The 10180-nt window shown below is 43.0% G+C and overlaps 1 pseudogene; it reads right to left on the bottom strand.

The window, feature by feature from the left end:
• Positions 1 to 1615: 1615 nt before the first annotated feature.
• Positions 1616 to 2125, bottom strand: LOC107115574 (annotated as a pseudogene).
• Positions 2126 to 10180: the final 8055 nt, after the last annotated feature.

Genomic DNA, 10180 nt, shown 5'->3' on the forward strand with positions numbered 1-10180 from the left:
GGTGGCATAGGATACTATTCAGCTGCTAAAGCTAAGGAGGTGGGGGGTGGCATAACTCACTATGATCTTTGCCTAGAGATGGGAGCATCTGGGAGCCATATGCACACTGTTCTGAGCTCCATGGAGGGGGGGGAATGATATAACTTGCATCCATTATCTGGGCCTGATCTTTCCATACCAACAGCACAAGTGGCTTTGAGTTCAGCTGTTTCTCCTAAAATGTCTCTGGATAACATTCCTTCACCTTGCTTACAGTTAAGAAATCTATGCCCCAAATGCCCTTTATGAAAAAAAATCCCACTTACATGATTACATTTACACAATGCAAATCTGGAATCCTTTCTATGACTTGTTTTTTGTTAATGAGTGTGGCAGAACTCCTGAGACAGGGTTAAGACTGCAAACTCAAAGGTGGGAAATTCCCAGTGATTTGGGGGTACAGCCTGCGGTTTGGGGAGGGATCTCATCAAGGTATAATGCCATAGAGTCCACCCTCCAAAGTAGCCGTTTTATCCAGAAGAACTAATCTCTGTAGTGAAGAAAAGATGGTCTGGTGGCATAGGATACTATTCAGCTGCTAAAGCTAAGGAGGTTGGGGGTATGGCATAACTCACTATGATCTTTGCCTAGAGATGGGAGCATCTGGGAGCCATATGTACACTGTTCTGAGCTCCATGGAGGGAGGGGGAAATGATATTACTTGCATCCATTATGTGGGCCTGATCTTTCCATACCAATAGCTCAAGTGGCTTTGAATTCAGCTGTTTCTCCTAAAATGTCTCTGGATAACATTCCTTCACCTTGCTTACAGTTAAGAAATCTATGCCCCAAATTTCCTTTATGAAAAAAAACCCAGTTACATGATTACATTTACACAATGCAAATCTGGAATCCTTTCTATGACTTGTTTTTTGTTAATGAGTGTGGCAGAACTCCTGAGACAGGGTTAAGACTGCAAACTCAAAGGTGGGAAATTCCTAGTGATTTGGGGGTACAGCCTGCGGTTTGGGGAGGGATCTCATCAAGGTATAATGCCATAGAGTCCACCCTCCAAAGTAGCCGTTTTATCCAGAAGAACTAATCTCTGTAGTGAAGAAAAAGAGTTGGTTTTTATACCCCACTTTTCTCTACCGTTAAGTCTCAAAGCAATTTACAATCGCCTTCCCTTCCTCTCCCCACAACAGGCACCTTGTAAGGCAGGTGGGGCTGAGAGAGTTCTGACAGAACTGTGACTGGCCCAAGGTCACCCAGCAGGCTTCATGTGGAGGAGTGGGGAATCAAACCCAGTTCTCCAGATTCAAGTCTGCCGCTCTTAACCACTATACCACACTGGCTCTAGTATGGAGATCAGCTGTAATTCCAGGAGATTTCTAGGTCCCATTCCCACCTGGAGGCTGGCAACAGTAGGCAGGGGAGTTATTGAGAGGAGGGAAGTTTATCACTAGAGGACACAATTGGGGGACAAGAATTATTCAATCCATGGTAATTCTAAAGCATTAAGTGCACAAAAATAGCAGAACTTCACATGTTACAGGACTTTACACATTAGTTTTTCTGTTGCTTTACTCTAGCTTGTTCAGTTGCTATTTCATTCTCTTTTTTTGTAGTAATGTGTTTATTGTGCAATTCTATTGTACAGCTCTGGCAATATTCTGCATAGATGATTCCTAATCTTGTTGGCAACATCTAGCAAATCATAATTTGAAGCAAGACAGACATAAGCCTTTTTCTCACCATCAGGCTGAATCAGTGTGTTGACCTTGGCCACATCAATGCCATACAACTTCTTGACTGCCTGCTTGGTCTGGTGCTTGCTTGCTTTCACATCCACAATGAAGACCAGCGTGCTATTGTCCTCTATCTTCTCCATGGCCGATTCTGTAGTCAGTGGGAACTTAATGATGGCATGGTGATCCAGCTTGTTCCTTCTTGGTGCACTCTTCCGCGGATACTTGGGCTGCCTCCATAACCACAGAGTTTTGGGCCCCTGGAAGGTGGGTGACATCCAAATCTTCTTCTTGGTGTGACTATGGACATCTTTCAAGATCGCCTTTTTTGTGTTCGGGGTTTTGGATTTTGCCACCATCTTTTCTGGTACAGCTTCCTTCTAGGTTTGTGGCGCCATCTTGGGAAGCAGTTGCTATTTCATTCTTGAAGGTCTATTTGGGGCAATGATAGGAACATGCCCCGGGCTTACATGCTCCATCCCCCACTTTTTTGGCAGCAAGTCAAGATGAATCAAGAGATCTCATTTCTGGATTTTGTTCTTGGACTGTCCTTTGTTCACTTACATCTTACAGATAATTTGGGTAATGGAGCAAAAAGCACATGTATCTAAGGTCCCTCAGAATCATGGGAGCCAAATGGCACCTGAAATGAAGAATCCTTTTGGAATAGCTATAATCTTAGGAATGTCTTTCTACCTCCTTTGCCTAGTGGGTATGTTCTACGATTCCTATAGGCTTTTCTGCCGAACCTCACCTGACCCCCTTCCTTAAGGCAGTCATTGTCCTGCATCACTTTGGTCTATGTGAGGCTCCTAACATAGGCTTCTCAAGAGTCAAAAGGAGCCTCTGCTTCCTTTTTCAACAACAGAAAAGCTGGCAGAACCCAACCCTATGCCTTCACCTTTTTTTTGGAGGACACACAATAATAATAGACTTTGAACACTTCAGGTACCCAAAAGAATATGTAAATTACATTTTTCTACCTTGGGTAAAAAATGCCACAAATAATTCTAATTTCAAAGAAATGATTTTTTAAAATCTAAAGCCAAGTTTCCATTTGCAACAATAAACATCCCTAAGGATGCTGTCTTCCAGTACTACATAGCTTTGTTCTGGTTCATGTAGAAATGTTCAGTCTTAGGTAAAATGAAAAAGAACCAAAGATTAGTTCCTTCTCTGGTATTCAATATTGATTAGAAGTGCTGAGAAATGTAATGGGAAAAATGTGCACAGCAATACAAAAACAGTTAGATCCAGGGTGACAGGTTGCAGATCAAATCCCAATCATGGTTCCTTTTTACAGTCCATGATAATAAAATATAGAAGTTGTGCCTTTTTTAACATTAACTTCACAGTTTTCTTTTACATTTCCATTCTAGTCTCTTCATTGACACAGCTATAAATACATCACTCATAACACTGACTGGCTAATTAGCAAAACTGTTTCTCCCTGGCAACTCCCCCCCCCCCCAACAAAGTAAGATTTGCATTGATGCTGTCTTGAAGATGGCATTCATTCTTACAAACTATTTGGCTGCCTTTTAAAAACTCTCCCTTGGCATATGTTTGAAAGAGACACAGTCAAAATTATAGTGCCAGCATCTATTCTACAAGATCAAAAACAACTTTGCTCTATTCTTTTTTAATGTTATGGGATTAAACAGGCCCTGAGCAAACTGGAAGATTTTTTGTTGCATATAATAAAGAAGAGAGCTATACATACAAATGGCTGCTTGTGGTATTGCTGTGTACTCTTTGAAAAACCTGAGACAAACAGATTTTATTGTGGTGTTATTGTTCCAGTGCTTAATGTTTTGAAATGTAGAGATTTAAATCTCCATCCTGAACCCTAGATTCTGGTGCCCTGCTTATGTGATGTAAGCATAGCATCAGTTAGTATCCTGTGCTCTTTCAGCAGAGAAACGTGCCCTGAGATGGCATATCCATAAGGGTTGAGCCAAGCAGTGTTCACAATATACTCTAGCAATGCTTGCCCTCATCCCTACCTGTTTGTGCAAAGTGTTCTCAGCAAAGACTCCACATGTCTCTATGTGCATGCTCAACACAAGGGTGGAGTAGCCCCATGCTACATGACTGATCATCTGAGATATGGGTGTCCTTACTGCAGTTTATACAGTGCTTTAGGAGAGATTTGATTGGTGCAAACTCAGCTGGTATCCTAACAGTACACTCTTTTAAATCCACTAATGTCCATGTGCTTCTCAGTGTGTAACTCTGCTTAGGATGTCACTGCAAATTGTTCTGTAGCTATGTAGGCAGGTGAATTTCAATCCCATTGAATTCAACAGGACTATTTATTCTTACACTGGTACCAGAGGGGGGACATATGCTAAGGAGGCTTAAGATACTGACTATGCCCTGCTCCTCTCCTGGCATGCACCCAGTGCCACTCATTTCTGTCTCCTATGCCAGGCCTGGTTTTTAATTCCACTGTACATCAGTGTTAGCCCAAAAGGGAGACCCTCATATGTACAAGCCAATAATACACACAAGGGAGACTGATTCTGGAAGGAAAAACAAAGCTTTAATGCATTAGAGTGGGGAGAAAACTTTAAAGGTTTTTTTCCAAAGTATACAGAAAATCAACAGAAAATGTATACCCTTAACAGGCTAAAACCGTAGAAAGTTCTAGTAAACATTAAAAGTCACATATTCAGCTCTTAACTTGTCTGGACAAACCCAACACTTGGACAGATTTAAGGTTTGTGCCAAGGTTAGTGACATACGTAGTACACTACTTTGTGTCTCCAGAACTTCTGCAGCTGCAGATGTAACTGATTAGACAATCTAGATCCATCATCAGTGTGGTCCTGTGCCAGTATATCTCCATATTACACTGCTATGGGCCTTAATTGCTATCTTAAACAGTCTATTAAACTGCTCTTAGGACTGTGTTAGTATTTCTTTATATTTTCTAAACCTACCCATGAATGTGTGTATTAACCACTGCAATACATTCAAATAGAACTTATTGGATGAAATTTTGCCTAAACACAAAGAAATTTAAATAAAGTAGTTCTTCTGAAAAATACCAACGAACAGGGAGGATACGCTTAAATATCACCCAGTGAAATTAATCCGCTTTAAAAAATACTTCACTTTGGCTGGATGTATGCCAAACCAACCCTATACCAGCTTTACCATGACTGCTAACAGACAAACTCACCTCCCCCCCTCTGAAATGCTATCCGTGCACCACAGCATCCAAGAATATTTTTTATTATTTTCTCTTTTGCATTTTGAAGCCAATCCAAAATGACAGCTCATGATAAGGAGCAGGATGTTCATTAGAACCAAATTTCTCCTGACTGTGGAAGCTGTGTATCGAAAGCTGATCCAAGCAGTGTTCCTTCCGCCTGTGGCAACTGACATCCACATAATCATCCCTTCAACCTATGGCGATATGGCTGGACATCAGCATCACCTGGCTGAAAATTTCAGCTTCTACAAGGGCCATGCGAACCAAGTCTCAGACCATGCCATCTCTACAAGATCTGGTCCGAACAAACTTCCTACTACAGGGCATTATTTTCCTTTAAACCAAAGGAAGAAAGGTAATCAGTGAACTAGGATTTATGTTTAAAATGTAGCATCTCTTCAGTCTTGAACAACATCTTTGGGGGCTGAGCTTCCCACCTGCCACAGACATAGGAACCAAGCCTGGGTATAAACCAGAGGTCATTTCGGGGGGGAACGCAGGGGAACGCAGTTCCCCCGGGTGAGGGGCAGGGGGCAGGGCACACGATGAAGCCCCGCCCCCTGCTTCTGGCCGCCCCGCTTCCAGCCCTCATTCAGCCAGGAGGAGGCAGGAGAAGAGGGAGGGTAAGTTGCTTCCTCCCCGCCTCTCCCCACCCCTGCCTGCCTGGGGCCAGGGAGAGCCTTGGCGGGGCTTCCTCGCACTTCCGCCGGCCTTGCAGGTCCACCACCGGGCCCCTGATGTCAGGGGGTGTGGCATATGCTAATGAGTTATGCTAATGAGTGAGACTGCTTCAGTGATGATGTTACCAAGCATAATGAGTTATGCTAATGAGTACCCCTAGCTCTTTTTCTACGAAATGACCCCTGGTATAAACAAAATAAAATATGTTTGATCAAGGACTGCTTTTGTTGAGTTCCTGCCCTTCTCTCCATAACATTCTTCCATTATGCATTTCTTTGTCTCCTCTCAATTTCGTTGGCTGGTGGAAGCAAGGAAATACACAACGTGGATGACATCACAACATGGGTAAGTGTGACTCAACAGTACAGAGATGGAGGAAACCTCAATACTGGACTGCCATATTGTTGGATACTCCAACTGTAATAGCTACTGCTGCTTTCAATGAGTCAATCAGATTTCATTCCCTCCCTGGAACTATGTGTTATAGTTGCAGTCCTTTTCACTATCCACTGGCTGCCTCTGGTAAAGTAGCATCTTAGAAGCATGCCATATTAAATTAATTAGTTTTTAAGGTTCCTGTGTTGTACTTTTATTATATGCCCTTTAATGTGCAGTACTGATAAGTGTTTGCACAAGGATTCCACAGAGATTACTCATTTTATAATGTGTCAGGCTGCAGGACCTCCCCGTTATGTAGGATATCTCTTAGGGAAAATGGACTTCCATTTCCACAGAGCTTGCTATCTGTAATATAAAGTCACCTTATTACAGTCAAGGTCACATAAAAAATAATAATTCATCCCTCCGCCCCCCAGTGAGCTGCCGGGGTATACAAGATCAAAACTGAAGCCACTCCTAGGAAGAGGGCATCCTTTAGGATCTGGTTAAACTATAAAGTTGAAATCATGTAGTTTCAAATTAAAAAGTAAATCCATTGACGAGGATTTTTGTGAACTGGCAGGATTTCTGCAGACAAAAACAGAGACAATTTGGATGCAAGCAGTATGCCTATATAAGCAAGGGAGTAAAAAAATAAACATTTATGCTCACACAGGAAGCTTTTGGAATGAAGTTAATGTCAAAAGCAAGAGGCACTAGTAGAAACAGAAGGGCTGTTAGTAACGGGGTAAATGTAGAAGGCATTGGAGCGGATGGCTTAGTTTCGAATGTACATTTTGCTAGTCTTGGAGGAGCCTGAGGAGGCTTGCTGCACAGCTTTATCTTTTACACTCAGCTTCTTTACTGCCTAGTATTTATCTCAGTGCGGAGCCAACAAACACTCTCTCTTAAGCTGCTCCCGTGCTGACACACTAAGCACAAATTCTGAACTCACAACCAATCTGCAGCAGTTTGTGGCTAATGGCCATGAGCCTCGACGAGTGCTATCTTTTAGACTGCTTCAGTGATGATGTTACCAAGCATAAAATTCCCGACTCACAGTTTCAAATCTGCACTTCTGCAGCAACTGGTTGCTCCTGAACATAAGAAGCTTAACACTATAGGTATCTTCCGACAGGTCTCGCAACGAATCAGCCTTCTCATTTAGAGACTGCCCAAGCTGAATATCTGAAGCTGACTTATACTGAGTCAGAGACCCTCGATCTATCAAGGTCAGTATTACTCCCCAGGATCTCAGGGAGTGGTCTTTCCCATCACCTGCCACCACATCCTGGAGATGCTAGAGATTGAATTTAGCACCTTCTGTATGCAAATTAGATGCTCTGCTACTGAGCCATCCTTTATATTCCTTGTCCTTTCCTTTTTGTTTGGGAACTTATTTTTGTAGAGGATACTGAATGTTGTTGTTGTTGTTCAGTCGCACAGTCGAGTCCGACTCTTTGCGACCCCATGGACCAGCTCCCGCCAGGCCTTCCGGTCTTCCGCCATCCTCTGAAGTTTGCTCAACTTAATGTTCGTTGCATCGATGACACTGTCTAACCATCTCATCCTTTGCCGCCCCCTTCTTCTTTGACCTTCAATCTTTCCCAGCATCAGGGTCTTCTCCAGTGAGTGCTCCCTTCTCATTTGGTGGCCAAAGTATTTGAGCTTCAGTTTCATTATCTGGCCTTCCAGGGAACAGTCAGGGTTGATTTCTTTTAGGATTGACTGATTTGTTCTTCTTGCAGTCCAAGGGACTCTCAAGAGTCTTTAATACTGAATGTAGGATGTATCAAAGCATACCCTTCATACCCTTATAAGATGTACCCCCCTTCACATTAACTCAGAGTATAAAGACCACTGTATCAAGTTAAGCCAGGTGGATGAACTGCAGCTGAGGAAAAATACAGACTCTACTGCACTATGGTTTCTATGGCTTGTTTTTATGCTGTTGTTTTATTATTTTATTGTATATATTTTTTCTTGTGTGCTGTCTTGAGCAAGTACCCAAAGAGACCACATGTATATTTTCTAAATGAATTAATAAAGTGATTTAAGAAGTTTCAAGCTAATGGCAGCAATGGGAAATGGGAAAAGAGTTGGCCAAAACTGCAGCATCTTTTTATCTTTTGTGTTGCTCTGGGGTACTCCTGGAAACCCGAGCAAGCATCGTACCTGCTGCTGTGGGTATTATATGATGAAAGATGAGCTAAGGGCATGTTCTAGGCTAACTTTTTTTGTCCGCAGTGATTCGGAAATTATTGCTAACATAAACTGTGCTGGAATTAGCTCTGAGAAATTTTCAAAGGAGAATATATTCTTCTCAATTACTGTGTGTTACTTGTGGAATATATTCTCATCAATTACTGTGTGTTACCTGCAGAAACTGGAGGTCCTAAAAATGACGGATATTTAAAATGCAGTCCTATGCAGAATTATCCTGGTTTACACTGGAGTCATTCAGCATAGGATTGTACCACTAGATAAGACGTGTGCCTTTCCTTCCATGATACAAAGACCGTGACGTAAAGACCATTTCACACATTATATTTTGTAGATATAAACTTAAAGCTACATTATGTGCATGCCTAAAAATATAATGTATCTGCAGAATCCTTTTCCAATCTTCTCCTTTAAAATCCCTGAACAAAGTATTAAAGTTAGACAATTAATATATTACTTGTGGTCATAAAATTCTCTTGCCTCTTTCACCACACCAGTTTAAGTCACAGTGTTTGACTTAATGCTCCTACAGCAATAAATCTCACAGATTTACAATTTGGTTTATGATGCAGTATTTCATGAGATTTGTTTAAAATTTACTAGTCATTCATTTTATACCCTAGCCATTGTTCTCCTACTAAAAAAAGAGTGGATACAGTAGAGCAGTCTTGGTTCTGCAATGCCCTTTCTAATTTTGAATGGTGATTCTTCATTATTACTCGATTAGCATCAGTGGAACTTCAGTACTTTCAATGGAATTGCCCTCAGTTTGCAATTGGGATTAATACAGGAATAATAAGACTGATTTGACAGGGAAACACTTGATTACCCAGCAGAGGAATCTCATGTGTAAGAAAAGCACAGAATACATATCTGTTTCTAAAGAGAGATGACTAAAGTTCAATGAATGAACTTAAACGTTGACAACTACAGCACATCGCTCAAGAACTTGAACAGGAAGCTCTTGATTGCAGGACTGATCCACTAATTTTGAAGTCAAGAGGCTCCAGTTCCTGGAAGGATGGATATTGTCCAACTGCCAATGATGGGTACTGAATAGGTTTGCCAGCTGTAGTTGGCACTTCAGTAAGACAACCATGAACACATTGCCTTATACTTAATCAGACCATTGGTCCGTCAAGATTAATATTGTCTGCTGAGACTGGCCACAGCTCTCTGGGGGTAGAAGTCTTTCACATCACCAACTTGATCCCTTTAACTAGAGATGGTGGGGATTGAACATAGGACCTTGTGAATACTAAGCTATTCTGTAACTGAATGACAGTCCTGGAACACAGTATATGGTGTCATAGGAGACGTTACAACCAGGCCTTGGTTCCTGCCGGAGCGCACCGGAGCACCGCTCCGCCAGTCAGGAGCCCAGGGGGAGGGCACATAAGCCCCACCCCCTGCTCCCACCAGCCATCAGTAGGGACATGGTGGGGGGGCGAAATGTTCCCCCACCTCCCTGAGCCCCGGGGGGGTGGCCTTGGACTTGTAGAGGCAAATTCCACCTCTCCCATGAAAGGTCATTCTGGCTCCCCCAGCTCTCCTTCGGGGCTCCTTAAAAAGTTATGGCTGCCATGGCTGTTCATGCCATGCGAGGGGAAGGGGTGGGGAGAAACGTTCCCTTGCCTCCCTGAGCCCCGGGGTGGTTGCCTTGGACTTGTAGGGGCAAATTCCACCTCTCGCGTGTGATGTCACGTGAGAGGTCATTCTGGCTCCCCCAGCTCTTGGGAGGGGCTCTTTAAAAAGTTATGGCCGGTGTCGCTGTTCTCGGTGGCAGCTGCTTCACCCACGTGGGGGGAGGGGTGGGGGCCCTGAGCCCCAGGGTGGTGGCCTTGGACTCGTAGGGGCAAATTCCACCTCTCGCAAGAGAGGTCATTCTGGCTCCCCCAGATGTCCTTAGGGGCTCTTTAAAAAGTTATCGCCCCCGCCACCACCGCTTTTG

Source organism: Gekko japonicus, unplaced genomic scaffold (assembly GCF_001447785.1).
Source record: "Gekko japonicus isolate JY-2015 unplaced genomic scaffold, Gekko_japonicus_V1.1 scaffold1991, whole genome shotgun sequence".
In the NCBI taxonomy this organism is placed as follows: Eukaryota; Metazoa; Chordata; class Lepidosauria; order Squamata; family Gekkonidae; genus Gekko; species Gekko japonicus.